Source organism: Camponotus vicinus, unplaced genomic scaffold (assembly GCF_025532165.1).
Source record: "Camponotus vicinus isolate PSW18456_S1 unplaced genomic scaffold, iyCamVici1.0 SCAF_2, whole genome shotgun sequence".
Lineage (NCBI taxonomy): Eukaryota > Metazoa > Arthropoda > Insecta > Hymenoptera > Formicidae > Camponotus > Camponotus vicinus.
This window is the reverse complement of record NW_028141956.1, coordinates 7,330,145-7,340,423: the sequence shown is the minus strand read 5'-3', so window position 1 is coordinate 7,340,423 and position 10,279 is coordinate 7,330,145. Positions and strand designations below refer to the sequence as shown.

General features: G+C 37.5%; 1 long non-coding RNA gene across 1 annotated transcript in view; it reads right to left on the bottom strand.

Moving 5' to 3' along the window:
• Positions 1 to 513: 513 nt before the first annotated feature.
• The window catches only part of LOC145966946 (uncharacterized), an 83,707-nt gene continuing 73,941 nt past the window's right edge, over positions 514 to 10,279 (bottom strand). The window contains exon 3 of the long non-coding RNA XR_014437245.1: positions 514 to 586. This is a non-coding gene — a long non-coding RNA (uncharacterized LOC145966946). The remainder of the gene's footprint in view (positions 587 to 10,279) is intronic.

The window sequence follows — 10,279 nt, the reverse complement described above, 5'->3', positions numbered from 1 at the left end:
GCTTTCCCGCGCGCGTCCCCCCATCTAATTTAATGTATTCTTCAATTATTCATTTTCTCGGCGGCGAAGGACTCTAGAGGTGGCAAACTCCACCGTAGACGATGGACGGAGCGATGGAAGGGTGCTCACAAATCGGGTCGACGGTGATGGTAGCCGCGATGGCGGGCAGCAGAGGGATGCCTATTAAATATGCCTCGGAAAATTGGATTTGAAATTCTTATTTTTCCACAGCGTGTTTCCATCACAGTTTCTCTCCTGTTCACCTCTTTCCCATTCACGCTCTTCTCTTTATCCACGGTTCTCCGTCTCACCTGACAGCCGTTCCCCGAATGATATCGCTCGCGAAAGAAAAATATACATTCTACCCCGAAGCTAAATACCAATGTCGCTATTGTTAGGGGAACAGCACTAGCTAGCCTGATAGTCTTAAATTTTTATGTTACATACCTGCTATAGCTGCTACTACTGCTGCCACACCTGGGAAAATTCCGCTTTTCTTCCTTTTTTCAATGCTCTATTTCTGTCTCTCTCCCTCTCTGTCTCTGCTTTGCACGTTTCTGCTCCTTCCTCCGGGGTAGAACGAGACCTGGAACATTTTCAACAAGTAATAGAATTTCCTCTGGCTACAAGGCGACGAGACGTATCACATTTTGTAGGGCGCAATAAAGATTCGCGAATAGGGAGTGCTGAAAGGAATTTGAACCCGATGCTACGCGTAATTTGCATAATCTTCTTAATCATTCGAAAATAATATTCATAACTCTGCCGAACATTATTTGAGTTAATCATCTTTTCATTCAGAATCCTTCCATGAGTTCGGCTGAATATATTTTCTAACAATAGAAAACATATATCTATTTTCATATAAAGTTGTAGAATTGGAGTATGTAATTATTAATATGTAATAAATTAAAATATATATGTATTATTTAGATATATATATTAAGACAACTTGGATTATATTATGATAATAACGTGAATTTTTTTTCTATAATTGTATGAAATTTTTCGCACAAAATATTTGAAAAAATATTGCATTTGTAATTATATTCATTAAGATCGCCAGAATTACGATAATTGATAGTGCGAAATTCCTTTGATTTGCAACATTTGCACATCTTAGCAGAAATATCGGCGATTTACGAACAAAGTCATGCGAATGCGCTGCGCAAATCGCGCGGTGCACAAATCGCGCAACGTGACAACAAACAGCTGATTCGCGTCATGTAAATCGCGCGAGCGTGCGACGCGCAAATCGCGCGATATAATGACAAACAGCTAATTCGCTCAGTCACGTGAATCTCACGCGACGCGCGAATCGCGGGACACGACTACGAACAGCTAATTCGCTTGGTCACGTTAGCCGTGCGGGGTGCGCACTCGCCTCACCGTAGGTATATGATTATGTTGCATGTCTCGGAAATTAATAGTGAGCGTATGAACGAATGACGTATCGAACGGTAGCTTATGAGGCAATTGAATCACTGTCAAACTTTGCAAGTTTATTTGACGTGCATATACATGTTTATGCAACTAACGTTCCTCGATTATGACAAGAGTGCAAGAAAATTGAGATGTTACTAAGTCGTATAGTGTTTCTTGTTCTGACAACTTTCTCAAATAGCTCGTTATATCAGAACAAAAGATAAATTAAATTCCTTTTTTTTATGAAATTCTAATGCTACAATAATTTATATTGTAATAATTATAAAATAATTCTTTATTATAATATTTGAAATAATAAAATTTTCAAAAAATAATGTATCTAGTGTGTGAATAATGACGTCATTATAACTGTTTTCATCGTATCACAAATATGCACAATTAATATAATTTATCGATTTTACTGAAATTCGTGCACGTGTTCGTTATATCCAGTTCGAGTATAAACCAATAATAGCTAAATTGTCTTTGTTCCGAGATACCAATTACACTAATATCCGACATATGCCGTCACGACAACCGCCGAAGGATACGGCCAATAAGAAGACACTCGCCTTAATGACGGCAGTTATCAAAGTCATTCGACAAAGTTATCCGGATAACTATCGCACAACCATTCGATGCTTGCGCGCGCGGTCGCCGACTCGCCAACTTGCCGTTAATTTGCGACCGAGGGCAGCTCGCGCCGATAATTGGGAGATCCCGCGCGTATCTTTTCGCTCGTGGTCTAATAAATGTGAGGCAAAAATAAAATAAAACGTGGTGGGCAGAGGTAGAAAAATTTTCTGTTGAATGTTTCTCTCGGGGATGAGATAAAACCGAAATATCTTTAATGCGTGGAATGTCACGTGAGATACAATCATATGGTCAATTTGCGCACTCTTGGAAAACGAGCGAATTTTTGGAGAATTTCTTTATGCATTCGAGATGAAATTTTCGTGCCAAATATTTCAAGCTCTCTAATATTTCTTCGTCCTTTTGCTGCGCGAGACAACGCAACCAAGCCCGAATTCATCAGTGCTCGCCCGACATTCGCGTGAGATAAGAGAAGCGACGATTATCTACCTCGTTAACACGGTTCTTTTATCCAGTTATTTCTCTCGTAGATTCCTTCTCTTATGGATTCCTCCTCTCGTTAATAGGCCATTTTTCCTCTTTTATCGCAGGCAAAATTCGCGTAATGTGCGTTCCTTTCATAGTGTTGTATGTTATTAATATTTGAAATATACAATATTTTTTATACTTTCTGTATGCAAATTTTAGTGCTTCTTTAAAGTGTATTCTTGCGATATATTCCTTGCTACAAAAACTTGTACAAAAAATTTCTCTTTTTTGTCAAGAAAAAAGTGATTAATGATAATATAATAATGATATATATTAATTTCTTATATAATACTTTCTGATAATATATAATAATTTCTTCCAATTCGAAAATATATTTGTAATATATATAATGTATTTTGATATATCTTTTCTGAACTATCACGTTTAGCCATTTAACGTTAAATTGTTCTTTGTATCGAATAAAAACAGAAGCGAATTAAAGTGTTGAACCGTGAACTGGAACGTGGTGCAACAGCAGTCTGAATAGAAGATTTAATTAAATAACGCGACAAACGGGACCCATGCGACGTTTAACGCCTGCGAAGCATAACATTACTCGTAAATTAACGGCTGCGTTATGTGCACTTCACGAAGGTGTTACGCATAACTATGGCGCGAAAGTGTTACTCAAATGTGCGCATCTAAAATCATGTTATATCATTAAAAGGCGTTAATTTTTGCATGTCGCGTCTTTGCCTGTAATTATGATTCTGAATAGATAAACATAATGAATAAATTCATAAAAATAAAATGAACAAAGCAAGAACAAATCGTGTACAATACGCATTGATGTGTTTTGTGGTCAAATAAAACATTATGTAATTATTAAAAATTGAATTTAAAAATTGAATATATAAAGCCTTTTTGTACATATATAATTATCAATTTCAATTTTCTCATAGTTTTTTTTATTATTATACTGTTCTAAATTAAACCGATCATCTGGCGTATAATTGGAAATTGTTTATTAATAATATTATATTATTATATTTTTATATTTTATCTTATTTTCTTAGGTAAATATATTAAATAATTCATTTTTAATTTATCTTTAACAACGACCGCAAATTGAAACTATTATATTTGATATTTGGAGCGTAAAAATAAACGAAAATAATATTTTTATTTAGTAAAAAACAAATTATATTATCTAACAATTTTTATTTTTTAAATAATCATTAATTAATGCATTTAATTTCATTTTTCATTTTAAATTATATCTGGTTGAAAAAGATGTATCAAGGATAAAAGCAACGTAATGAAGCTGATATATAATACAACGTCGCGACTGACATATTACAGCCAGACCATATCCCGAGCTTGTCAATTATTCTTCAAACGCGTTTTCATCAAACACAGCTGACAAGCATAATGGAATTTCGACTATTCCAGGATAGTACATATGCAATCGTAATACAAGCTGCTTCGTAACACCAAACAGATAAAGGATGATATAGTGTCGTCTGACATATCGGTACGGCATATTTCTCTCTTTCCCTCTTTCTCTCTCTCTCTCTCCTTCTATTTCAAAGCTGTCGCTATATTATGAGAGAATGCGCGAATGGAAATGCCAGAACGAAATCAAGGATACCTACGTTGAAACAACACGCGGTAGATGATTTCCCGCAAAAATTGATAAACATCCACGGTGGCCTGCGCGAATCCCTGCTGCGATACTCCTGCCGTGTTCTATTTTTTTGTTCAACGAAATGCGGATCCGCGGCACAGCGGTGCGGAGCTAACGAAAAAAGTGACACCAAAAGCTACCGAAACGCGTCGTCGATAACTGCGACGATGGCGGCGGAGACGTAGAGAGGGGAGTCACTGCGGTTTTTGCGGGTTAACGCCAAAATATCCATTGTTTCTTCGTTAGGCGACTGTACCCCCGGCCTACATCACCGACGCGATGTACTACGTATCTATCCGCGCAACGCGGCAGACCGGGTCGATATCACGCTCCATTGAAAATCGGCTTGGTATTCCGAAATAATTGATGCCGGTCTAAATCCGGGCGACAACCCCGACGTGACGAATCACCACCTTGTTTTAGAGCTCATTCTCGATCCACGACGTTTTCTCGCGATCAAATATTCTCCTCCGTGACAATACAGCATTGTATGCTTCTAATGAGCACGACGAAGCTTATAAAGAGAGATATATTTCGAATTTATAAAATTCTCTTCTTTTCCATTTTTTCGAAAAGAGGAATAACAATTTCTCTGAAAAATATGCCGTTTATAGAAAAATTGTGACAAATCAAAATAGATATATAAATAGAAAAGATGAAATTTAAGAATTTTTAATTATATACTAATTTAATATAATTAAAACACAGAAATCACCGCGCGCGCTCATCGGTATATATATATGGCCAGTTTATAGTAGTATAATAAATGATCGTATCAGTCTTAGCGGAGGCATTAGGTATGTAATTAAATACGGACGAGCTCTTCCGTGCGGAATTACTTTCCAGAAAGCAGGCAACCGTCTTGACCGATGTACGTCTGTAAAACGCTGCGGATCGATAAAATAGCACGTGAGGATCTCCACTTTTACGGTTATAAGCTAAGGCTGGTCTCACGTAATGAATTCCACCTCGTGCATCTGCCGGTACTTCCTTATGGACTTGCTTCTTCGCGAATAACGTTACTGGCACGAAATTACGATTTCCGTTGAAACTGGGACAGGCACAATTCGAATTTTATAAGTTAGCATCGGATAGAATATCGCGCATTTGCGCTGCCTAGGAATATTTTTCTCACTAAACGAGAATCTAAAGAGAGAAGATATGCCATGTCTCTCTCTCTCTCTCTTTCTTTAGTTTTTATTTCCTTTTTTCACGTTATTTAAAAGGTTAGGTTTTACATTTCGCGAGTATATTTCGTTCCTTTAACGCAAATTCACCCGTAATTTTACGTTGTGACTAAATATAGAGATTGGTATCTTTATAATTACGGGCGAGCAATCTCAAATAGCTTGTGCTTTGTTGTTCTGAAATTTCACAGAAGAGAATGGTTCGCCGCTCGGCGAGACACGACAGTTTTACGGATTAACAAAAGTTCTTGTAATAGCCTCGGCTTGTAATAACTTGGCCGAGTTATAATGGTCCCGATTAAACATAACGCTCGCGTGGTCGTTAAATTCTCGCTGGAATAACTTGTCGATTTATTCGTGAGAATTGAAGCCGATGTATATTTCCTTCCCTTCTAGTAGATTTGCTTTTCTTCCATCTTCCTTTCTTCGCAGTCGAACGCCGGTCTCCTCTCTTCCTCCGACAGCGCGTTCCGCCAAAGCGTTTTAAAAGAAGAATAAGAGTGGCGGAGAGGCCTGCGGAAAATTGGTTTCTTGGACGTGGAAGCAAATCCGGACAAAACGAAATGCTAGCAATTTTTCGTCGGCAGACAAGAGAGGTCGTCCTCAGATATCGCATCGTTCCTCTGCGGTGGCGTTTTTCAGGTCGGTTTGGACTTAAGAGGACGGATAATACTCGGTATGCGTCCATGTCGTATTACATTCTCCCGCGATTTTCACGGGTTGACGATCCGTCCCAGAACATTTAACCGCCGCAATTCGAGCGAGCATCGTGAAACGAGCCAGCTCTAGTGGCTTGTCATTAGAAAAGACTTTGGTATCATGTAAAAAGAATTTATCAAGTGCAAAGTATTGCTCGATTAATTAAATTCATAAATATTATTACATACAAATTTTTAAATGCACGACATTTAAAAATTTGATACGAAGACGATGTAAATTGTAGTCGAGAGCAAACTCTTTGTTGGAATTAGATTCGTTTTATTCGTTAGTGCTTGTGTGAAATTGGACATTGCTATTGTGTCGAAAGCAACTAGCGAAAAAAACTATCCGGATCCCGTGATTATACTCGCGAAACATTTCGGGTTGCAAACGTAAGGTAATCGTATCGCGCACACAAGGAGAGAATTAATCGTTTACTTTTTCACAACAAAAATTCTCCGAGCGTCGTGCATAAAGTTTCAAACCAATCTCGCGGAATCCGGGATGGGGAGACGGGGGGGATTTTTGTGCAATTTTGAAGTTCTCTTTATATTTAGCGCTCGGTGAATATTTGTGCCGCAGCTCGATGCTATTTTCACCACAATCGCCTCCTCTCTGCCTCTCTTCATCCGCCTTTTTCGGATGGATCCATCGTCGAAAAGTTGGACGCCGGCACCGCGAAACTTCGCAAATTTAAAGCGATCTCTAGCGCGCCGGAAGCTTTTGAATTTTAATCCGCGTGCTTTCACTGGGCCAAGCTCCCACGGAAAAATGCTGATCGTTTTATGACGAGATTGCCGACGCACCCCGTGCACTAGTTGCATCAGTGGCTGGAATATCTTCGCGGCAATATTCTCCACGCGATATAACATAATGTTATCCTAACACGAACATCGTGTACATTAGCGCAATGCTTTCATGATGAACCCAATAAAGAACTTTTTTATATCGTATTACGCGACGACAAGAGCGGAATTAATTCGTAATGGGTTTCGATCGAACGTAGGAGGAGAAAAAGAGAGAGAGAGAGAGACAGAGAAAGACAGACATGCTACATCTAGGCACTCAAAATCCCAGGCTTTTACAGTGTCCATTATAAAAAAATTGAATTCCGCCAGGTTGACAATTCTTTCGATTTACAGCAGTCGCGTAAAAAAAAAGTGAATTTGCCCCGAGAGTGCATCTGTCCTAGGCACAACATCGAGTTTTAATTTTTCTCGTGAGTGATGGATTCCGATAGAAGAACAGACGAATACAAATGAATTTGTTTCAGGCGGAGATAACAACTAACGTTCCAATTTTTCGACTTGACCCACTATACAACATCGAAATACTTTGAAAGGCTCATGCCGATCGTGAATTTTTTATTGCTGGGATTTAGTGCGCGCCACGATTGTGTAACCCCTTTTTGACTCTTCTGCTTGTTCACTTAATCCATCGATTCGTCCGATCCGCTCAGTGCCGTGGCATCGAACGAAGAAAATGCATGAGCTTTTATTTTCTCGGATTTCGCGTTATTACGTATCCTTGCTGATGTCGACGACAACGAACTATCTCGTCGATTTAAATCGATTCCGATAAATTCATCTTTCTCTTTATCATTTTCTTTTATCCATTTTTACAAACATATACATATCTTTTAACTGTTTGAACAAAATAATATAATACAAAATGTATACAGGAACTGGCTTAATATCATAATTTTTAATCTTAACTTTACTAGAAATCCTAATTAAAAATTTTTAATATTACCTTCGACAAAAGTGAGACTCTTAATGATCTCATTATTCGGATATCGGTAAAATGATATTAATTTCGCAAATAAATTAAATTTAATATTACTGATAATTAATAACACACGTTATTACTGCTAATATATATAGTACTATTAATATCGTCGAGATAAATCTCCTTCACATGGCAAGTTTGCAGACTGCAAGTTGTCATGCTTTTCCACTGCACAAGCGACGCTACTCTAAACAAAGGGAAAGAATTTTTCCCCATTTTTTCTTATTACTGTCTCTCACTCATCAGTCTTGAAAGAGCCCTCCGTGGATTCCGAGCTAACAAGCAGCGCACATGTATGCGCGCTTGCATGCCATACACATAAGCACAGCAGACGAGACTCCACCTCGGTTATTGGTTCATTGATTTTTGCATCAGCTCGACGGCAGGCTCCGCGGGATTGCGAATATCGATACTCGATGACGGCCCTCCGGGCAAACAAAACCGATAATCCACCCTCGGAACGTTGGATGCCTTTCGTCCGCCGATCGCTTTTCTCCTTCTTTCTATCTCACTTCATCTCGTTCGTCGCCCACTTGTTCTCCCTTCATCTCAATATCCCAATGTGTAGTTCGATACCTCGTTACAACGATATAAGAATATCACAAGGCTATGGCGGGGATTTATGCCCGGAAGAACTATGACAAGAGAATTCCAGGTGACTGACGATAACGATAAATGCCGACTTATATGATCGAATGTCCAATATTTGAGAAAGATTGGGCAACGATGCCTTGCTAGCGATTCACGTATAATGTGAACAACGGTATACATATATGGAGTTTTCATAAATTTCTATCTATTCATGTAATAAAATTTCCAGGTAATTTTAAAAAGTAATTTTTTTTAATCCAGCACAGCATTAATATTAATAAGAAAAAAAGTAAATTTTTTTTTATAATGATGGTAACATTTTTTTCTTCTGTTATTTTTTATTTTTTATGATTCACTTTCCATTATATTTCGAATTACACGATCGTATCGATCACATATCTTGCATATATTTTGCTCTGAAATTTTCTTGTAATGCAATTTTTTATTATTTAATTTTTAGATATTCAACTATTATCGTATTTCTTTGCGCATTAAAATTCACAGCACGCAAAAATGAATATTTTATAATATGTACGCAAAAGTGAAAATTTTGCAATATTTTATGTAATTTTTTTATATAAAAAAAATGACGCATATAAGAGGTCAATTAAGTGGAGAAATTCAAAGGTTAATTTGCAAAGAGAGAAATATGTCAAAATTTTAAAAAAATATTGTTATAAAAAAGCGTATAATTTCCCTTTTAATTTCTCTTGAATAATTAATACTTTTTAATGCATGACATAACAGCATACACATCTAATGCATAAATATGCAAAATTATACAAATCAAATTTCCTTCACAGATATGCAGAATACAAATTTTAATATTTTGTGCGCATTTAAACGTGACTTTATTCTAAGAATGGCGAGTTCTATCTCGTGAGTTACAAGCTAGGAGCAGTCGATATCCCGGCTCGTCTCTATCTAGATGCGCTGTTAACGAATACTGAGAGAAGCTCGATGGCACGTGGATTGCTTGACCGCAGAAGCGCAGATGATTCGGTCTGGTAGAGGCTACGATTGGTTTCCGGTGCTCAGCGCCTCCGCCGGAAGTCACGCCAACCATCGGCGGCACGCCACACAATAGCGTAACATCTGCGTTCGTTCTCCACGACGGCTTACAAAACGCTGCCGCGTGACTCTTTATTGGACAAGAAAAAAAGAAATGTCGGCAGTATAGCGCGCCGGAATTCATGCAAACGGGAAGGGCGATGTAACGCGATGCCACGTATTCAATCTCGCGAAGATGGAACTTCTTCGAATGGAAATCTCCTTTTCCAACGCGCGGATTAAACGCCTGCGCCCTTGCAGATACGAGATACGAACTGGATGAAATAAGGGATCTCGTCCCGCTCGCGTGATTCTGTATACAATCGGAAACCCCGGGTAGATTTAGGCGAGACAACCAAACGTCGCTGCCATTGTACGTTTGCTCAAATCTCAAATATATAAGCTAATATTGTAAAATTGTTCCATAAATCGTTAAGTAAATGATATTTGTGATTTTTTTCAATTATTTTGTTCATTTATTTTCACTGTCAATTATTAATTATTAACATTGAGTTATATCATGCTCTGCTTCTCTCTCATCTCTCATCTTACTATCTTTCTGTCTTAAATTTTCTAATATTTTAAATCTTGAAATTATAATCCAATTATAATCGATCGCAAATTTTCAGAATATTTCTAAATTCTCTATAGAGAAAAAAAGAGAGAATTATGTAAAAATAATTTACCAAGAACATGTAATTTAAAAAAAAATATAAATATAAATTTTAAATTTTAAAATACTATGTGACTCCTTTAGGAGAATTTAATAAACGCATGCAAAGAAAATTTG